General features: G+C 43.7%; 1 long non-coding RNA gene across 2 annotated transcripts in view; it reads left to right on the plus strand.

Annotated features, from left to right (window-relative positions):
- The window catches only part of LOC135108399 (uncharacterized), a 329,608-nt gene that overhangs the window by 12,536 nt on the left and 294,572 nt on the right, over positions 1 to 22,500 (plus strand). For both annotated transcript variants that reach the window (XR_010272248.1, XR_010272246.1), the window contains 2 exons: positions 5,057 to 5,102; positions 5,568 to 5,641. This is a non-coding gene — a long non-coding RNA (uncharacterized LOC135108399). The remainder of the gene's footprint in view (positions 1 to 5,056; positions 5,103 to 5,567; positions 5,642 to 22,500) is intronic.

Raw genomic sequence — 22,500 nt, forward strand, 5'->3', positions numbered from 1 at the left:
GGAGGAAAATGCCGATGTTTTCATGACGACTTGACCTGCTGCATAAATAATGGTAGGATTGACTTTTGTATTGCCTGTGTTTATCGACTGGGCCAGCACACCGTGGCAACAACAGCGGTGTTTATTTTAGAACTGAGTAAAGCCAACGTTCTTTTCGTCCCTAAGCCATCGGTACGTGCAGATCCCAGGACTTTTGTGGTTGAACGCTTAACTCATAGCTTTCCTGGACATAACATTACCTCGTTATTGTGTCGCCTTGATAAATATATAAACCATTCTATCAACCAACTAACATTCTCTACTCGCAACTTTTATCATTCTTACCCAGGTTAACACACCTCTGCGCTTTAATGTTTCTTCTTCTCATTCAAATATTCATACCAACATTTACTGAGCCGCCATGATCTTCCGTCTCTTAACAGCAGGTCAGTCGATAGGTCAGTCCTTTGATAGGTCAGTTCAATAAGTGCTAGTTCTCCTCAGCTGGCAGCCCTTGCCAGTGTGACAGCCGTGTGTGCGCAGGACGGGGCGTGACCGGCGATACGTCAGGGAGGGAGAGAAAAATAACTGTTCCCTAGAGGAGGAAGAAAACGGTTTTCCAACACTTGTGCTTATTGTGGTGCAATGAAGCGTCCTTTGGTCTGCCAGACGTGTCCCGCCCCTCTGAGGGATATACATCACAGACGCTGACGCACCTCTCACACACACACACATATAACTTTTTCCTATTTCAGCGCACACCGAGGAAGGCTCATCACCCCGTCACCAAAATTAAATTCGTCACCAAAGCCACGAGGTTATGAAGTTAAGGGAACATCGAAATTAGTTCAAACGTTGATTAATTTTTACACTACTTGCCAGAAACTAAATCTGAATATTTGTAACTCGACTAATGGGTTCAGGGAAGGAGGGAGGCGTGGCTGGAAACCTGAAGTGAGTCTCCATTGGATTTAGATTTTTCCCTTCACTTTCAGGAATTTACAAATGTCTGATAACTATTAGGATAAGTTGATTTAGATAGCGAGTTTGAGTTTATTTATTGCTTTACCCAATGACAGGTGAGACACAACCAAGGCAACCGGCAGAACTGAGAGGTGATCCTTGTTCATCATCATCATCATCATTTGGTGTCATTAACGCTCTTACATTTTGCTTACGGCGTTGAATGGCTGATGAATCTTCCATTTTGCGTTCGTAGATTCGTACATGATCTCTGTTGTTCACCTTCCTCACGTCATCCTCCAAACAGCATCTCCAGCAGGCCTTTTTCCGGTCTTCCCACTGGTCTCCTTCCAATTATTCTAGTTTACTCTCGTTCGTTCACGCATCCCTATTCTCTTCACGTCTGGCGGCCACGCTGAGTGATGCAGGTAATGCAAAATTGGTGGTAGCGTTGAGTGACGTCCGGTTTCAGTGTGCGGGGCAGGACGGTGCTCGGGTGGCAGGCGGCGGTGCATCCTGGCGTCACAATGGTCCAGTGTTGCTCATCTCAGCCGTGTTGGCATCAGGTTACGTGAGCCAATACTCGCGTCTCCTTGTGAATTAGTGTGTTTTGTGCAGCAGATCCTTCAGCTTGTGTTTATGGAGTTTGATATGAGTTTTTTTTGCTATTTATTTATTCTCTTTTAACGAGGAGATGTTTGTTACTGCTTGCTTGCGTGTACTGAAGCATCTGTTTTCTTTTCCTCGTCATTAATACCTTGCAATGTGAAAAAAAAATTACATGAGTATTTTTCTTATTCTCTTAGAAATGACGTGTGTAAAACAGGTGTGCTACATCACCTATTGCCGCGCGCCTTAAGTAAAATTATTCCTGATCCGTCTTCGTACTTTTCTATCCTTGATAATTAAACGTTCACATTACATATTGTCTGTCTTGCCTCAGCGCTGAACTTTATCATAAACATTCGTGCCACGCTGCCTCCTTCCTCTCACTGCACTCAGCCCACCACGTTCCTAAATCAACACTACCTCGCGACGCTTGTACCGGGACAGATAGTGATCAAAGTGTAGCATTCCAAGCTCATCATGTTACGCAGCACAGTGGAGGGCACGGGAGGGGAGGGGAGGGGCGTGTAGGGGGAGAGGAGGGAGGGGGCGTAAACCTCTAGATGTCGTTTGTTAAGAAATATTTCATGCTATCTAGATGGACCTGTCGACACCTCAGCTCTGCGCCATTACTCCTCGCCCTCGACCTGCTATCGAGGGAAATGGATTACAGGCTTCAGTGGGAGTGACTCCTATGAATATTTTGAAGCACCGGGTCAGCTTCCTGCAGAGGCGGCTCTTCTCTGGAGGAGACAGACACTCCCATTCAGGTTCCGCGGCAGCAGCAGTGAATGTGTTACTTAGCGCAGGCCAGGTGGAGTTTTCGATTGTTGTTCTCGTTGTCACAGTCTCTCTTCAAAGGGTTCGCTCGATCGCTTTGACCTGAACAAGTGTTGATTGAAAGCCTTGTCTGCAGTCCCTCCGGTGACGTAATGGTGCTCCCGCCCGTAGCCGTCACCGTGACAAATGCACGCCTCTCACCATCGCCCCATCTCGCTGCACCATCTGCGCCACACACGTGTAAATTCACATTTTTCTTATATCGTCTTCTTAATTGCTTCCAGGTTTCTCTGAGGCAACAGTTGTGGCTGGAAGCTGTGTTGCTCTTGTTACACAGAGGAGTTTTAGGACACCTCCAAATATTAATCGTTTTATCCTTTAGAATCCTCTTTTTTGTTTTTAGAGACAGACAATTATCGGGCATTTTTTTCTGAAATTGTTTTTGCTTTTAGTCTGCCTTCTTTGTAACCCCCCCCCCAAAAAAAATAAATAAATACAGTAAAATCCCTCTTATCCGGCATCAACGGGACCGCCGACATGCCGGATACTTGAATATTGCCGGATACTTGAATAGAAGTGAAATTATGTCCACAATCACCACCCTACACTCACGCATTTTACCATAACAAAGATCAGCTGATCTTAATCAGCAGCTGATCTGATCAGCTGCTTAAGTGTAAGCACAACACGCTTCCTCTTTTCTACAACTTTAGGCATGATGAAGGCGTCAGGCGATAAACAGTGCACACGCGGGACTGAGTCACTGAGTAAACACAGTGCAGTGGGCCGCGGGTGGCGCGAAGCAGTGCGCTCTGGTGGCGAGGGGACAAAGTATGCCTCGCGCGGGAATTTTAATCGATTTTATGAGTACACATTGATTTTTATTGATTTTAAGGCTCGGGGAAAAATGTGCCGGATACTTGAAGCTGCCGGATACTCGAATGCCGGATGAGAGGGATTTTACTGTAAATAAAAAAAAAAAAAAATGAAATAATGGCTACGCTTAGTAAGGAGACCGTCACCAAACCAGAGGACTAAAATCTAAGAGAAAATATAACACACAGTGGACGATGTACGGTGTGTTACCCGACCTCTGACTGTGGCTATACGTGCGAAGAATTCCGTAAGGCTCACAGAAACTTATAAAAGCAGAATAAAATACGGGGAAGCTACTTAGAGACTCGTCCTTGGCGGCGTGTTACTGCTTAGCTGAAGTCACTGTAGCTGTGGCGCCTGTGCTGAGTGTCGCCCTTTGCAAGATCTGTGGCCTCTGGCGGAAACTTTTTGCCTTTACTCATACGTTGGGCTTGTCGTGCTTCATTGTTGCAGGATCTTGTTATTGCGTTCCTTCCTTCTTCATTTCTTCATTCTTGTCTCATTCTTCCTTCTTGTTATGTGTTTCATTTCTTCTTGGTGATTCTTGGCTTGCACCAGACTTGTTAACTTCCCGAATTCATCTCAATGTACAGCTGATTCCGGTAATGTCTTGTTTGTAACTGCATTGTAAGAGAGAGAGAGAGAGAGAGAGAGAGAGAGAGAGAGAGAGAGAGAGAGAGAGAGAGAGAGAATTTCTTATCATTACACAGCTGACCAAGAAACGTTTGATAGTGTTCAAGTTACGTCGTTAGAAAGAGAGAGAGAGAGAGAGAGAGAGAGAGAGAGAGAGAGAGAGAGAGAGAGAGAGAGAGAGAGAGAGATTATTTCCTCCTCGATAAGCTGGTGAGAGACGGGAGGGACGAGGGGATATCAGAAATAGGGTAAGATCTTAGCTCGTGAATGGATAAATCTACTGAAGCCTCTCTATTTCCTGGGGCTTACTGAGGCGAGTTATGGCTGCCGATGGGACGACGGACAGATAAATACAGAGAGAGAGAGAGAGAGAGAGAGAGAGAGAGAGAGAGAGAGAGAGAGAGAGAGAGAGAGAGAGAGAGAGAGAGAGAGATTACACCGCCTTCCAACCGCACAGAGTCTATTGTTACAAAGTTGTACGGAAATAAATAACAACAGCGTGTGAGGATAACGAGGGAGAAGCTCAGAGGATCATGATGGGGGTGGTGGTGGTGGTGGTGGTGGTGGTGGTGGTAGAGGAGTCTTCTATTTTACTATCCTACATCTTTACTTTAGATTAGATACAGAGGCTCATTACAGATAGCCACGCATGGACAGAGATGTGGTACAGTTTGTTCTTTCTTTGTCTTCCTTAGTGGTGGTGGTGGTGGTAGAGGAGCCTTCAGCTTTACTATCCTACATCTTTTACTTTAGATTAGATACAGGAGCTTATTAGAAAGAGTCACGTGAAAGTTGAGAGATGTGGTACCGTTTGTTCTTCCTTCGTGTTCCTTGGTGTTGGTGGCGTTGGTGGTGGTGGTGGTGGTGGTGGTGGATCTTGAATGAGGTGATTTGGTTAAGCTGCACGACCGGCGATGGAAGCTGATTGACTCTCTTCGCTAACGACTTGATTGGCAAAGAAATACACGGGATGTCCGATTGTTACTTGTTTGCTTGCTTGTGTGTGTGTGTGTGTGTGTGTGTGTGTGTGTGTGTGTGTGTGTGTGTGTGTGTCCTTCCGTGGTTCAATCATAAGAAAATAAACACACACGAGAAGCTGCAGGAAGCCGGTAGGCCTATACGTGGCAGTCCCTTTATAAAACATGGCTACCTGTATCCACTTATCATCTCTATGAATAAATGTTTCTAAATGTTTCTTATCTTCCCTCTTGACCAACAGCTTGATTGCTGAGTCTGTTCCAGTCTTCTACCACTCCACGTATGAGGTAATTTATTCGTATTTCTCTTTCAAATTTAACTTTATTAAGCTGGAGCCTGTTACTTCCGGTCACATGAAGACTTATTTATTTATTTATTTATTTATTTATCTATCTATCTGTCTGCTTATTGTGAAATGTTATTGAATTACTGTTAGAACAAAATCAGTTGTTATTTACCTCCAAGAGAGAGAGAGAGAGAGAGAGAGAGAGAGAGAGAGAGAGAGAGAGAGAGAGAGAGAGAGGCAGACAGATAACTAGATTGAGAGATATGCTAAGAAGTTTTGCTGGAGTGGCCTAGTGCAGAGGGATAAGCAGAAGCCGAGGACTGGTGGAGTAGATCAGATGGATGCCTTTGTCCTGCCTTGGAATCTTGGAGGCTGATGGTGATGATGATGGTGGTGATGATGATGATGATGAAGTATTACTGATCTGTACTGTGTTCGTTTTCTACCATTCCACGTCTCTCCACAGCGGCAGTAATGATTTTAGTCTGTATTCTGCCAGACTCCCTCCCACCCGCTGCACCAGTTTATGTAAGGAGATTGGTGAGTACAGAACGAATCAATTTTGTATGTATGTACGTGTGTGTGTATGTACCTCGCCCTTAAATGTGTTTCTTTTGTTTTTCTTGCTTTTCTGCTTCTATTTATGGTGATATGTCTGTCTTTTCTTTCTTTTCTCCTTTCTTTTTCTGTCTTTTTTTCTTTCCTTTGTTTTAAGTTTAGGTCATGTTTTCTTTTCATTTGCTTTTTTTTTTTTGCCTTAGGTCAGTGTCCTCTTTTCCTTTCCTTTCCTCTCCTCTGTTGCTTTACCTGAAGAGTTCTTTCTTTCTTTCTTTCCTTCTTTCTTTCTTTCCTTTTTCTTTCCTCCTTTCTTTCTTGCATTCTTTCTTTTGTTCTTTTTCTCTTTCTTTCCTTCCTTCTTTCTCTCTTTTTTTTTCTTCCTTTATTCTGTTCTTTCCTTTTTACGCTTTCCCCTCCCAGCAGCACGGCCAGATCAGAATTACTGCATACACGGGGATCTGACCAGGCTGCTTTATGGGTCTAATACGAGATCTTTGCAGCTGAAAAAAAAGATGACTGTTATTCAAGCCTTGCATTGTGTGTTAACTTTACTCTCACCCGCTTTCTGGTGCTCGGAATATTTAAGCTTGATCTTGAACGTAATGGCGAAATCTTGAACACATTTGGCTCCGTGTTTTTAGTTTCTACCTGAATTCTTTCCCATTCAAGGGCTGTAGTACAAATGTCATTACTTCCATTTTATATGAAGGCACTGGAGTTCTTCGCGACTCCTTGTGAAAAATTAATCTCGCTCTTGCTCCGAGATTACTGCACATCCTGTTATTAGTAGACGGACAGACAGATGTGTATTGACGGTTGGACAAGTTTTGGCAGGCTGGTGAAGCAGATCATTCGGTGCCTTAATCTTTTTGCTGCTAAACGATTTTCCCCCTCAAACACTTAAATTTCTGGTCACTCGTTGTTGTGCAATCCAGCCCCTTCAATAACTCTGTAGCAAGAAAAGGGAGATTTAACCTCCCGTTTGCTCTGTTTTCAGTGTGTTCACGTAAACCACTTTTTTCTGTGATCTGAATGGCAACAAAGACCATCCGCTGCAGTAAAAGGATTCAAGGTGCATTTTAAATTAAGGCCGTTATTATTTATCCCGTATAGTTTCATTATAGAGTGAGGTACAGCGAGGCCCGTGATAAAAGTTTCAAGGTGTGGCGGTGTGTAAAGGTCAGTGAAAGGCTGCACCTGTAGCTCCTAGCCGCGTAGTGCCAGCAAGTTTAGCGTAGCATTATTTAGCAGCAGCTCCCGGCCATGCACGCAGCACTCAGGCGGCATTCACGGCGCCAGAACAGGCCTCGAGTGTTGAGGTGTAATAGCCAGCCAGCGTTCAGTACACCGTCTGCTTTCAAACGCTTTCCCACGTACAGTCAACACCAGCAATTAAACGATTTTCCTGTTTTCAGTTTCACATTTCTTTGTATTCTAAGGTTTCTCTGTATCATTTTTCCCGATACAAGTGACACTGTAGAGTGCAATCATTAATACGAGGATGCTTTTCATTAGTTTGCCTGCGTCAGTGATACTTTAGGCGGTGTGTGGCGAGGGTGGCGGCGGAAGGTCAGAGGGCGCTTGTACCCAAGACTGGAAACTACTGCAACACTGAAGTTTTAATGATGGTGTCATGTCTGATTTTTAGCTTGCCTGACTTTAGCGTCTTGCAGCCCACGCAGTGAAGGTGATTGATGGGCTGATTAGTATTTTGCCGCCCTGATAGCGAGGTCATACGGCGCCGCACATCGAAGAGGCATCAAGAATCGTAAAACAAATCCACTGACTGACTAGAAATATAGACATTATTGACCTTCGAATGGCGCAGCGCGTTAAGTGTAGTCAAATGTCATGAAAGTTAAACGTGTAATTTCCAAAGAAACCAATCGCAGTAACGGAGTGATCGAGGAATTGAACCTTTTAGAGTCTGTAGCCTTGTATTTGTCCTGTGAAGTAATGAGGGGGTTACTCATATAAAAGATGCCATGTTCTCATTAGCAGTCAGAATTTTAACATGTAAAGGCGAGCGCGGCCAGCAGGTTCTCCAAGCCCCTCATGACAAGAGAGCAGGTGAATAGAGTCTCCTGGCGCCGGGGCACTTCACCTGAGAGCGGCGTGGGCGTGCTGGCTGGCGGGGCTGCGTCTGCTCCATTACCTGACGCAATTATGGACGTTACCGAGAAAATAAGAAGAAAATTGAACATAGGCAGGACATGAACACGCTATACACCGAATATGTAAGAGATGGACGATTAGATTAATGGCGTTGCAACCTTAGCATGGTGAAAGAAATCAGAGTTCACAGGAACCTAGATGGAGAAATGAGGTGGGGACTTTTGCTGGGATGTTCAGGAATACATGAGCAGCTGACATGAGCGAAGGTTGTGGGAGGTCGTTATAGAGGCCAGTGTGCTTCTGAAACTCTGAAGCGCCCTATCTCAACAACTTCAACAGGCTGTAGTGCAAGCTATTGGGGTAGTGAAGAGGGCTAGTGACACTTTGACAAGGATTCTGCATCATCAGTAGGAAAAACAGCCCTGCGAAGCCGACTAATCATTATCTGTGGCCTCTGAAAATAGTGCTGATGAGAGGGAAAGCGTTTCAGAACACGAACCAGAGTGTCATGATGTGGATGAGGAAGGTGTTGGGTTTGATCGCAGCTCGCCGCACTCCCCTCCCAACACCGCCACATTTTGCGTTGGTGCGGCACAGACATGAAGCATCCCTTGTTGTCCGCTTGATGCGCGTATTGAATCAAAAGACAGTCAGCGCCATATTCCGGGCAGGGAAAGGCTGGGATGTTTTTGGCGCCACGTCTGCTGGCACGATGGCACCACACGTGTTCCCATGCCACAAGGGTCTGCTCGCGAGTTGCTGCTTTTAAGAGTGACTGTCGTTCTGGTAACTGTTGCATTACTGTTTCTCTTGAATGACAGTAAATAATTCATTCCAAAGCTCTCTCGTGGCTTATACAGGCTGGTCTACCCTCTGCTCCCACCCGGACCATTCCTGCTGTGCTGCCTCGACTGTCTGTGCAAGCAACAGAGGCTGTGCGAGAAACGGTCTGAGTTTCATGCTGCATATATATATATATATATATATATATATATATATATATATATATATATATATATATATATATATATATATATATATATATATATATATATATATATATATATATATATATATATATATATATAATTCTTTTTTTTTTTTGCAGAAGAATACCTATACATAGTTTCCTGATACCAATACCCTCGCCTTGGTAGGGCAGCCCTTTGAGGCACTTCGGGTGTCCTGAGACCCGAGAGACAGCGTGACCCAAATTTAAACACCCACGCTCAATGCCGCCCCTCGCGGTCCCCGCGTCCCCCTCGCCGCTCCCTCCGCGCCGTCACCGTTGCGTGGCCACAGCGACAAGGACACTCAGCGCTCATTGCCTTCATCACCACAGATTGTGACGTATAGCACTCGGGCTCTTTTATTCATCATCATCATCACCACCACCCGCACTGTTTTTCCCGCCGTCATTTCCTCACGTGGCGGCGAGAGGGGTGGGTGGGGGAGCGCGGGGGTGGAGACAGTGCCACAGTGCCGGCCACCCACAGTGCCGGGGCATTCAGGCTGTCACGGTGGAGGTGAAGAAGTGTTTATTGGTGCATGTCCTGCATACCTGCCGTGATGGTGATGGCGGCGGTGGTGATGGTGGGAGTGATGGTGATGGGCCGGGTGATGGGAGCCGTAACTTTACTCTTCTCGAACAGGAGAGAGAGAGAGAGAGAGAGAGAGAGAGAGAGAGAGAGAGAGAGAGAGAGAGAGAGAGAGAGAGAGAGAGAGAGAGAGTAATGGTTGTTGCTGTGGTGGTGGCTGGTTATACTTGTGACGCTGTTTGTGGTGATCGTGGTGGTGGTGATGGTGTGGATAGTGATGGTGATGAAAAGGATGTCGGTCAAGCTGTTGGCGGTGGTGATGGTGGTGGTAGTGATAGTGAAAGCCGTCTTCATACGTACAGTTAACGGCAGTGCTATCATGGTGGTGGTGATGGTGGTGGTCACAACAACAACAGCAGCAGCGAGAGGGGCAGTAACAGTAGCCACCACTCACCGGCGGCAGTAGCGGCAGTGGTGTATATTTGGGCAGTTCTTCCGGTGGGAATGGGAAAGGAGGGGCGGCATTACAGGGGTGCGGAGGAAAGGAATGCAGGGAGGGGGGGGGAAGAGGCGGAATTACATGGGTTAGGTGGGAGTGGTGAGGAAGAATGAAGAGGGGAGAGGAGAAGGGTACGGAAGGAAGGAAGTAGAGGAAGATAGCACACTTGGTGGATGTCTTGAGGGGGAGGTGACGGTCACTACGAAGGAAGCGCAATAAGGAAGAGAAAGAACGGCATCGCAGCGGAGACATAAACGGCGGGCTGCAGACACGATCCATCACGCTGCGGCAATCAAGGGGCGCACGGCTGCCGCTCATCTCACGCTCCTTGGCCGCTCCTGACGGGGACACGGAAAAGACGCGAGGCTCTGGTGCAGTGAGGGTCATCAGGCGGCGTGGTGTTAGAGGACGTCACGGGTGGAAGGAAGCGGAGAAAAGCGGTGAGGAGCTATGAAGGAACAGGGCCACCACCACCATCACCATTACCACCACCACCACCACTTCGCTTTGATGTTTATATGGAATGTGTTCTATGCAGCTGTGTTTTATAGCGTGACAAGAAAACTGACCACATCCTTCTACCAGCATTTGTATAAGTGTTCTTAACTGTTGTTTTCCTGTAGTTGTATATGCAATTGTTTACCGCGCGCTGATTTCAGTGTTCAATACGTGAGAAACGCTCTTTGTCGCTCGAATGTAGTAAAGATAACTTGTCAGAAATAACAACGAGGGGACACGTGAAAACCTTGGCAGGAAATCTATAAATCACCAGACGCCGAGGAGGAGGAGAACCTGCCATGTGTGTTATGAGGAAACTATGCTGCAAGTATCTTAGTGAGGCACCGAGTGGCCGTCAGGGTGTTGAGTGGCCCAGGGTGAGACCGCGCGGCACGCTTTCACTATAATATCCACAACACCAGCGGAAGCCAGGCGTGAGGCATTGGTGCTGCGTATGCCTGGGTGTCGTTCTATGCGCGAATGTTACTTACGGCGAAAACCTGTTATAAGGAGAATTCACATATGGAACCTGTCTTTTACACTGTTGGAGTTCACGTTCCATGACCTAAATCTTGAACCTCCTCTTAAAGTGAATCCCGGCAGTTTTTCACGATTACAGTACACCAAAGCTGTACTGCAACACAGTAACATTGCTAGGCTACATTCAGAGCGCGTCTTAACTCGGGAGGAGACAAACTACCAGTACTCGGCTTGGGTTGGGCACAAGGCGTAATAGAGTTAGGATGCTATCTCCTCCTCCGCCTCCTCGTCGTACCACAAGTTCACAATTACTCGTACGTTACTACTACTACTACTACTACTACTACTACTACTACTACTACTACTACTATTACTACTACTACTACTTAACGAGGCAATCTAAACGCTAGTTAGCTTAACCTGTAGTTAGATAGTAAAACGTTAGTATAAATGAAAATCTCACCTTTTACAAACAATTAGCGATGGGAGTTGATCACCGCAGCGCTTTCCTGAATAGAAATGCGAAGCAAATATTGGGTTTTGGAAATCAATTAGTGTAAACTTGAAATGTTGGTGTGGGCTACTTCCCTTGGTGCAGGAATTACGTCTTCATGATCGGTGCGTCGCGGCCAGGTGCGGCCAGCGAGGTGACCACCGACGACTAGTGCCGCGTGTTTCTTTGGTGTGTGTGTTTGTAATTGTAGTAATCTTGTGTCTTCCCGTCCTCACACTCCTTACAACCATCCTGCAGCGTCACACACAAACAGGAGTAACACAAACAGGTGAGGGATCGTTAGCAGTGTTACATATGTACTTGTATCACGTCAACAGATTGTTTGTTTGCTGTGTTAGTAAAAGCCTATTGCCGCCGCAGCTTGTTAATATGCTGTTCCCCTGAAGTAGTGCACTGCTACCCCAACCTCTGCTCTTTGGTTAGTGTTGATGAACAGCCTCTCTCGCTATTGTTTTACACTAGACTGCTTACGATACGGTACTTGTATCAGACTTTCTTGTACTTGGTGGGAAGAAAGCTTATGGTGATTATTATAATTATTGTTATTATTATTGTTGTTGTTCATCTTGTTTTTATTATATGATATCCGTGTGTGTCCTCGGCTGGTGTAAGCTGTTAGCAACATTGGTAATTGTCTAGAATCCTTTCTTGGCCTTGTTACTGGTTATTCTCTTCCATTCTTTCGCATGTATCTTTAGATAACACCTAAAACGTAAATATGAGATATGGGAGAAGTGCCTCCTTCCTTAAGGGGGTAGAGCTGAAGACAACCACAAGACTTGGAAGAACTGGCCAGTGAGAACTTGCATGAATGTCGGAGAAAAGAATATCATAAACCATCCACTGACAGGTGTGGGAAGAAAACTCCTCTGCCGAGTCTAACAAGGTCGTGAATTAGAGATGTGAGAAGAGAAAGTGACTCTTTAGTATATACGTGTATGATGAGTATGTGCAACGCTTCCAAGGCTCAATTATGAGAAATAAAAAGTTGGTGTATTTGATGGCAGTAGTTTATAGAGAGCATAATTCACAAACTTTTTGAATAACAAAAAAAAAAAAAAAAATCCTTTGTGAAAAATATTCGTGGAAACAGAAAAAATAAAAAGTGTGAATATTATTTTCAGATTTTATTTAGGAATTTTGTATGAATTGAGCTGAAGCATGAACGTAAGCACGAAGGTGGAAGTGGAGGAGGAGGAGGAGGAGGAGGAGGAGGGGGAGGAGGAGGTCATGTGCATGGGATAGTGTGACAGTCAACGCGGGGAACTCGCACGGTAGACAATTACCTTTTTTCCATACTTATCTCCACCATGATATGCACGTGACGCATGAAGTGTTCCTTGCTTTCGCATCTTGACGGCACCTCGCAACGTGCCCGCCACTCACGTCACCGAGACATTGAGGACGTTTAGCAAGATGGTTGTTTGAAAAAATCATCCTTTATTGCCATGTTGCAACATACACTATTAAAAATTCTTTAGCAGTGTTTGAAAATTGTTTCTGAAAATTTTCCCCCTGGAAGTTTTCCGTAACATGCTATAGGCAAGTTGTCTTTAGGTTAGCAAGTCGAGGGCCATACAGTAGAGGAAGGCGGTCGTGCAGTTCCACGCTGGGCTCAGTGTACGAGACCCTCCACAGTGCATGCTGCACCACAGCTCAGGTCCTCAGTGACCGTAATGCTGAAATATAGTCACGAGATTGGAAGCAAGTACCCAGGACTGGCTAAACGTCAATGGAGGGTTCAAGTTGCAATTCGTGAGAGGGAAGGCAGGAAGAAGGATGTACAGTACAAGTCCGCCCAATAGTTTGCCTCACGCAGCCACCACCGTCTGCACTCCCTGGCGCCGGGTACAGCTGTGCCCGCTTCGTGTCATATACGAGGGGAGGCATGCAGTTAGCAAGATCAGAAGTGCAGTTAGCATGAAAATAGCGGTAGAAGATAGCTAGAGATGCAACATTGCAGCGATGAGAGAGAGGCTGAAGACAGTCAGTTAGAGGAGAGAAGTTGATGAGACGAAAAGCACGATGTGTGCACCAGCCCACGTGTCACGCCTTGCCTGTAACCTCCGCACATGACGAAATATTTCCAAATATTCAAGGCTCCTTTGCCTGAAATAACCGCCACGCCCTCTTGGCGAGGCTCGGGTGGTGTGGCATCACACATCTGACAATGGGAGCAAACTGAATCCGTTTGGTGTGCTGCCAACCTCACCATCCTCTTCACGGAGTGGCCTGTGTGTGCCCTGGGGTGGGACAAGTGACGTGGTTAATATGGAGGAAAAAAAAGCGTCCTGTTGGAATGAATGACGCTGTTCTGAGCAGCAGACGTGTAAATGTTACTGAACGCTTCAAACTGGGATAGAGAAAACAAGAACTATAGCAAAGCGAGTCAGACCAGTGGAGGGCGAGCAAAGTCTGTGCTGTAGTGAGGCATCTCACCAAAGACCGCCTTTGTTGTACAGGATAGGACGATCAAAGGCAAAAAAAAAAAAAAAAAAAAAAAAAAAATCACTGGCAGTTTCACTTCGCATCTCATAAATCGAATTTTAGAAATTTTAGATTACTTGGTGGAGTAGGCGATATCTGTACTGCTGAAACACAATCTTGCTTGATGATGTGTCAACGTGATTGAGGTGGTGTGGTTGGGTAGAGCGGGTGTAGCACTGTAGGGGAACGCGACGCAACATGGCGGTCACGGAGGAAGAGTGTAAGGCTGAAAGAGATCGGCGGTGTGCATTGGGCTAGCATGACCCAGGATGAATGGAGGAGCTCGGCTGAAGAGCTTAAAACATGAGGTGATGGAAAGTGGTGGTGATGGGGGCAAGAGGATGTTTGATTGTGATGGGGAATGAGTGGCGATGATGGGTGATGATGATGAGTAGGTGGTGAGAGTGAATGGTGATGTGATGATGTGTTTTGAGTAGTAATGACTGATGTGATGAGGGCATTTCACTGTGATGACACTGACAGGTTGTGGTGTGGGTGGTAAGGTACGATGGTCAGTGAAGGTGTAGTGAAGAAGAGTGGTGATAATAGCGGGTGGTGAATACCAATACTTAACTGTTTTAGTGTCTTGGGCGTCTTTTGTTAACATTCAAGTCACTGTAATAATTGTTTGGACGGATGTGAGCAAAAAAAAAAAAAAAAGAAAGAAAGAGAAAAGAAATTGAGTGAGATTAATCAAATCTTTCCTAAGTTACAGAAATACCCTGTGGTACAAAAAGCAAGTTTTGTGATATTGGCAAAAATTGAATACCAGGGAAAGGGATGCCATTCGTCTCATTCCCTTTGATGAATCAGGTCACGAGGAAGCAGCGCGTCAGGAGTTGGCAGCCTCCGTCACCTCACATCCAACTGCGCCAGTAAATTTACTATACATAAGTTTGTCCTTCGCCACTTCACACCTAAATTCAGGACATAATAATAACGTTTACATGTTTTTCTAATGACATTAACATTTATATTGGTAGTGACGGGAACTTCAACAGACTTCGCCAGCAGTCTTTGCCAGTGGCATTCTAATAAGCTGTGCATGTAAATAATATAGCCAAGGGGTCTAGACAGGATTTTCGATGTTTAAATTTACAAGGATTCTCTCCGTGACATGTCTTGAACTTTACATTAAAGGTCACATGTGCTCCTCAGTGTGTTCTCCTCGCACCTGTTGACTTGTTATTACCTGTGTATGTGTGTGTGTGTGTGTGTGTGTGTGTGGGTAGGTTGGTGGATATGGTTGTTGTTGTTGTTATGATAGTTGCAGGATCTGTAGCAATAACAGATAACAATGACAACTGTCACCATCTTCGTCATCAGCAGCACCAGCAGCAGCTGCAACCAAATAACTCATGATAAAGTAACAAAAGAAACAGCATCAGAACAACAACAACAACAACAACAATAGCGAAAACAGTAAAAACGACAACTGCAGTAGTAATATCATCAGCAACAACAACAGCAACAACAACAACAACGAGCGAAGCTCACTCAATGTTGAAATATTTCAGGCAGTTTTTAAACCGGTCTGCCTTTCAGTCTGTAGGTATTTTATTATAATTGCGGTAATCACTCGCTAATTGGCGCGGGTGATCAATAAAAAAAATAATGGTGCTTCATTCTGGAGAAGAACGCCAAAGCGTTGATTTATTGCTGATATATATATATATATATATATATATATATATATATATATATATATATATATATATATATATATATATATATATATATATATATATATATATATATATATATATATATATATATATATATATATATCGTGACTGTCGCCTGCGACAGGTTGGGTCGTTGCTTCAACTTCATTTAGTCAGTTCGCTCGTCCTGAATTCCGCGGCTCCAGGCCTGCATCACTGCGGTGTTTAGTGACAACTCTACCAGGCAAGATGGTGAGCGACCGTGGCTTGTTGGGCAGCGCGGCACAACCCGTGTTGATCTCTGGATCTGGTTGTCATAATGTGTACAGAATTGCCTTACCGTGGAGTCTTCGTCTGGGATGCCTACAAAAAGCAATGAAACCAACAGCTTCTATATTAGAAAATACAGATCTCTAAAGGGAAGGTTTCATTCCTTGAATACGTTCGCAGCCAAGGCATGCAGGCTAGCTAGGATTCATCTGAAGCCAGTCACTGCGAGCCGAGAGACAGCAGGAAAGCTTATTCACCTTTACTTTCGCAGGCAAATTTAAACTTCACAGCAATACTTCATACTTTTCTCTTTTATACTTTGGAGTCTCGTGAGTTACCCATTTCAATCTCCGTCTCCCGAGGCACAGCCGCATGCAGCTCAACAGGACGTAGCCAAGGAGGCAATAAGTGCACAAACTCACATCGAAGTTGTGAAGTTTTATCTGTAGGAAAGCATCAGCTGTGAAGGTTGTATTTTGTTGATACGATATCGGGATGAGGTGTTGTGCTTGTGTGATGTGAGTCAACGACCAGCTAGATGCGAGCTGTGATCAGCGAGCAGTGTCTGGGCTAGAAATGTTAATGCAACGGTGTTGGCAGATATATCACTGAACCTCGTGTGATAGTTGAGAAAATGTTCTGTGTTCCTCATCCTGGAACATTTCCTTCATTCCTTCATTTTCTAGATGTGCTATAACAGCAAAAGGAGCCAATTTCGTTTAGAAAAGTGAAGGCAGCTTTTGCTGGGATGTTTGGCCTTGAGAAGCGTGGTGCTTCCGTCTGCACGACTGGTGATGAACGGCAAAGTCCAAGGAATGACTGTTTGACTGTTGTGGGAATCCGCTATTCTCTTCTCACTGTTAAAGACGTCACACCATTAGACCTTGAAAAGAAAAGCGTTACTTCTCAAATTAAAACAAATACTGATACCACAGTTCACCAATGACTATACATTTGTGACAGAGTGACAGCAGCTTTGCACAGCCGTCATTGATGTTCACCTTAACTCACGTCCTGCAATGAAAGAAGGAGAGAGAAAAAAAAATCTTACACATTTCCTGTAGCTGGGAAACTAAACGTAAATATCTGAATTCCGTTGCGATATGTTGTGATTCTAACTCGGAGTCACAAGATAGATATTATTTCATTGACAGCGAGGACGCTGCAGGGAATTGAATTTAAATCAATGTACATGCGGGGTGAGGATGGCCGGTGATTGGCTGAGAGCAGTGCTTCTTAACCCGGGGTGCTAATACTCCTGGGGGCGCTGGAATAAATTTCAAGCGGCGCTGGGAGTGAAATTCAGGGAAGTTCAGTGCAATATGTTAGGGCAGTCAGGCTGCACACAAGGCGTCGCTTCAGGCTGAGTGAGTGTGCTCGGCATACAGCCCAGGACCATTTTTTCTGATTGGTCTGTCTGCCACTGGCTTCTTTGATGCTTAGATGTATTTGCACAGTGAATGCAGTACTTTATTTGCTCATTACTCGCTCCCAGTCCTTTAAGCAAATTAAAGGATGTGCTGAGTAACCTACTACTTATTTCAAAAAGGTGTTGAAGCGTGGGTACTGGAAAAGGCAAGAGCTTGGAAAAAGTTCAGAATAACTTGACTCACAGGTACCGCGGCGGCGAGACAGGTCTGTAGTGGGCTGGTCTTACCGGTGGGTTAGAAAAGGATGACATTTAACACCTGATTGTAGGTGCATCTCTTAACATCTTTTAGCAGCTGCTCAGAGGCCACGGGTTGTACTGAGACACAGATACCATCGCTGGCAGCACGTTTGTGTGTTTTAGTCCCACGAGGCGATGCCTGTCACGGCGGCAGTGTTTTGAGCTACAGGGACAGAGAAGCTAGTAGTGATGTCTTATGTTTTGAGTGACAAAAATAGTCAGTCTCGGTTCATAAGCTCGTCTTATTTCATGGTCATCTTGCAGAAGGATCTCTTGGGGATCCTGGTATGTTTTCTGTACCAGTGAGGTTTTAACAGGCGGAGGAACTTGTGACAGGTTTACGTTCACACATTTAGCACTGCACACAGCCTTACTGCGCATGCCCCACTGTTGCTTGAGTTATTTACGTAGGAACTTTGAAGTAGTAGTACTTTCTTACGTACGAGGCAACGCGGTGCATTTATAACATCATGACAATTCACGTCAAAAGAAGGGCGTAGCATAATCAACTTTGCTTCACGTATGATCGTCCCCTAATACGACAGAACTACCGGACGGCTGTCAAGACATGAGTGGTGACTCCCCGCTGCTCTCATAATGATTTACGAGTGCTAATGTCATGTCCGTTAACTCACGTAAGGATGAGTGGATGCTGCCCATGTTCGGAAGTGTGACTTTTATTAACAGCGTAGATGATAAAGATGAACTTATAGACATGGATGATTATGTGGACTGCTACGTGTAGGTCTGGTGGCTTCCTAAAGCTTCCCGTGTGTTCTTGTGTTCTGACGTGCATGTACAATGACACAACCATAGATGAATGACACATGCCTGATTTTTAAAAGGAGTCCTCCGGTGCCATCACATAAACAGACCTGTGTATTTCTTCATCACTGTTTTGCCCTGAATGACACAAGACAGAAGGAAGTGAGGCTTTAGAAATCATTAAATGCACTCACATAGCGGTATGAAGCCTGTCGGGAAACCAGTCATAAAGAAGATAGTGAAAGACAATTCCTCGCATTAAAACCAGCCACTGTATTTCCTCCCTGTAACACATACAGGTTCCTTTGTTTACAGTTCATCACCTCGGCGTGATACACACAGATGATCATTGACTCCTAATTAGTTACCCTGGTTATGAAGTGAAGGATAATTCTTTATTTTAATTAATCGTATTTTGCGAACTTTGTTTTATTATTTCTGCAAACCATTACCAACATCTGTTCTTCCGAGTAATACACGCAACAAAGTGATCGCGGTAATAAAGTGATATGGACGCGAATTTATTGTTCGTTAGAATAATTACCACATCGACAGCATTAATATTATCTCTGGCAGGATGAGCCGCGGGGTCTCGCAGTGAAGCGGGTAATGAAGTCTGACCTGTACTGTCATAATAAATGTCTTTACTACGAGCTGTTATTTTCCTTCCTTAACATCCATCATAAAGGTTAATTAATGAACCTCTTGGAAATGTGTGTTTTATTCCAATGAAAATACCTTGTTTTCAGAAAATAAAATTGGTATGAGTTGTATGTCGTGCCTGGCCCTGAGGCTGCTGTTGTCTTTGTTGTACAGAACAATAGCGGCTTCATTGCAACAATTGTTAAATGTTTTATTGGAATGGTTACGTAATTCTGAAGCTCGTGCCAGAAAACAAATACTTCAGAATAACTCGAAACATTGTGCGCTTTGTTTTATGCATTAATTTTCTAACCTTGTCGAATGTTGGGAAGTCTTAGCAGAAATCATTCATGCCTGTGTTCATCTCAGCTGTTATCTCGTCTAAGTACTGGAGCAATCTGGCAACGCATTGATAAGTCACTGTTACTTGAGGAGCCTCGCGATTAGTGACAGGATACTGCATCACACCACCACCTGTGCATCCTGCCACAGCCTCGGTTTACGGTGTGCGGCACGGAGGAGGAAGCTTTGTGTGTGATGCTCTCAATTTCACCAAGTCAGTCACGGTAATGTTGTCACGTGAGCACATTGGACATGCTAACTGTTTAGCTCACTGATGCTCTCACTTGCTGACTTGTCTACGCCTCTCCGTCATGTTTTAAGATATGCGTCAAACTAACGTTATATTTCTAACAGAAGACTTATTTAAATGTACTGAAAAAAAATAATTACATAGATAAGAATAATGATGATAATGACCGTTTACTTTACAATGGTTTTGCCGCAAGTTTTAAAACCAGACTGGAAAACGTAGAGCAGTTAGCGAGTGTGAGCATCAGTCGGCGGCAGTGTTACCATACTCACGGGTCCTTAGGTGGCAAAATTACCTTGACGGATTTGATGACACAGAGTGAAGTAATAAACCATCAAGAGACACCAAAGTAACGGAGCGCCTCGTAAAGCTGCTCCTAAAATGTAATGTTATTGTAATGCGGGGCGCGGAGTGTTACTGCTGCCCCCCTCGCGTGGTAAAAGAGAATACAGAACCAAGTTTAATTCGGCTCGAAATAAAATCAGAAAAAAAAAAAATATATATGTAATGTTTATGATGAAAGTAAAGAGGAAAATGATAATGAATTTGATTATGATAATGATACTATTACTCCTGCTACTACCAATGATGATGATATTTGTACGGTTAACTGACTATCTGTGATACTAACTGCCTGACTGCCTGGCATATTACGTAGGTGACTCGTTGACTAACTACTTCCGTAACTGACTCACTGACGAACTAACAACTATGAAGGCTGACTTGCTGATTTGACCAACTGGGTGACTCACTGATTGAATAAAGTTTAAAGTCATTTCAGTAAAGCTAACACACAGTAAAGCAGAGAGGAAAACGGCCAACTCATTCAATTCATGAAAACAAGCTGATCATTAAAAAACAAGCCAAGTCGAAAAAGTTCAACTCAGGCAGCAGGACCGGGGTACAAAAGTAAAAAAAAAAAAAAAAAAAAAAACCCGGGCAGTCTGGCAGTGTTGTATTGAAGTGCACTCAAAGACTAAACTGTTAAGGCGCCCCTCACACCTGGACATGAGATAACGAGTGGATGCTTCAAAGTCGCCTGTACCAATTCGTCCAGTAACAATCTCTTTTTCTGATTACAAAAAAAAAAAAAAAGTGAAATGAAGCGAAAAGTAATTATAAGTGAATAGAATAAAATAAAAACGTTGATATAGACTCGTAAATGAAAAAAAGTAAATAAATAAAATAAATAAGAAAAAAAAAACCTGTCATGGATGCTTTGAAAGAGAATAAGAAAGCAAGTGATGTCAATAAGAGCAAAATGGAATGAATAGATAAAGGAATAAGGGATTGAATAGAGGACAGTGTGGAGGAACTTTAAACAAATAGAAGAGGAAGAGTAAATGACACACTAGTGAAATATTGTAGATAAACTGATGAATAATAAAATAAATAGACGCTTAAAACGAAAGAAAGGAGAAATAATAATAATAATAATAATAATAATAATAATAATAATAATAATAGTAGTAGTAATAGTAGTAGTAGTAATGGTAGTAGAGTAGACAGATAAACTAATATATAGATAATAAGACTCATAATAGGTATCTTAAAATTGCAGAGAGAGAGAGAGAGAGAGAGGTAAGTAGTAGCAGTCATGGTCGCCTTAGTGAGGGTGTGGCAATATATCTGTTTTAATTCTCTTTCAAATGAGCTCCAAACGCTGCCGCCATGAATATTATTAAAACACCAAACCAGATCTGTTGGGCTGAATATTTTTTTTCACTGCTGTTTTTTTTTTTTTTTTTTTCACCGCCACGCTCTATAACATTATTGCTCGCATGCCTTCCTTTTTTTTTTCCTTTTTTTCCTTTTTTTAGCACTCCAGCCTCCCATTTTTTCAACTTTTTTTTTACCATATCCTTTTATTCTTTTTTTTTTTTTTGTTAATTTCAGTTAAAGCTCATCTCCCTCCCTCTCTCTCTCTCTCTCTCTCTCTCTTTGTCTGTCTGTCTGTTTGTCATGCTTTATACTGTAATATGTGCGTTTTATTACTTTTTTTTCATTGTTTATTTATTTTGTTTTCTTTTATAGGTTTCACATTATTCACTATCGCGGGAAATTCCTTAGTTATTGAGGTTTTAATTTGGTGTGTGTGTGTGTGTGTGTGTGTGTGTGTGTGTGTGTGTGTGTGTGTGTGTGTGTGAGTGAGTATAAAAGAGAGAGAGAGAGAGAGAGAGAGAGAGAGAGAGAGAGAGAGAGAGAGAGAGAGAGAGAGAGAGAGAGAGAGAGAGGAAAATGAAACGATGGATAGAATTTTAAATACCCCAGTGATATGTCGGCGAATTTTTTCCCCGTAATGGATGAAGCTGGAGTGGAGTTCATTGAATTACTGGCTGCGTGGGATCGGCATTCAGTGTGACGCGGCGGGCACACCTACACCTGCAGCGCCGCCGTCAGCAGTCTTTTTAACCTTATCCTCTATCCTCTATGCATTCACTTCCCTGTTGCCTTCCTCTTTCTACACTCACCCTTCCCTGCTACATTTTTAATCTCTCTCTCTCTCTCTCTCTCTCTCTCTCTCTCTCTCTCTCTCTCTCTCTCTCTCTCTCTCTCTCTCTCTCTCTCTCTCTCTCTCTCTCTCTCTCTCTCTCTCTCTCTCTCTCTCTCTTTTTCTCACTCTCTCTAAGCTCCTTTCCCTATAGCATTTCTCTGTCTATCCTCTACATTCCCTTCTCCATAGCCTTTTTCCCTCTCTAAGCTTTTTTTTTTTTATCTTATCCTCTATATTCTACATTGCCTTCAATGTAGAATCTTCCTCCCTAATCTTCCTCCCATAATCTTCCTCCCTCTCTCTCTCTCTAATCCTTCTTCTCTTATTTTCTATTTTAAACCTTGTTCTCTATCATCTGTACTGTAATTTATTCTTTCGAACCTTTCCTATTTTCAACCTTTCCTTAATTGGTTCTGAATTATTGTGATGTTTCTGTCCTTACTCTACAAATTGGGTTCATTCAAAGTTTTTCCTTTCTAACCTTCCCATAATTTGTTAAAAATCATTATTTTTTTCCCCCTGTTCTTATACTACAAAATTACAAACTTACTTCGTTCTCAGCTATTTTTGTCCCTGACCTTTCCTTACTTGGTTAATAGCGTTTCCAGACACAC

This window comes from Scylla paramamosain, chromosome 17, assembly GCF_035594125.1.
Source record: "Scylla paramamosain isolate STU-SP2022 chromosome 17, ASM3559412v1, whole genome shotgun sequence".
NCBI lineage: Eukaryota > Metazoa > Arthropoda > Malacostraca > Decapoda > Portunidae > Scylla > Scylla paramamosain.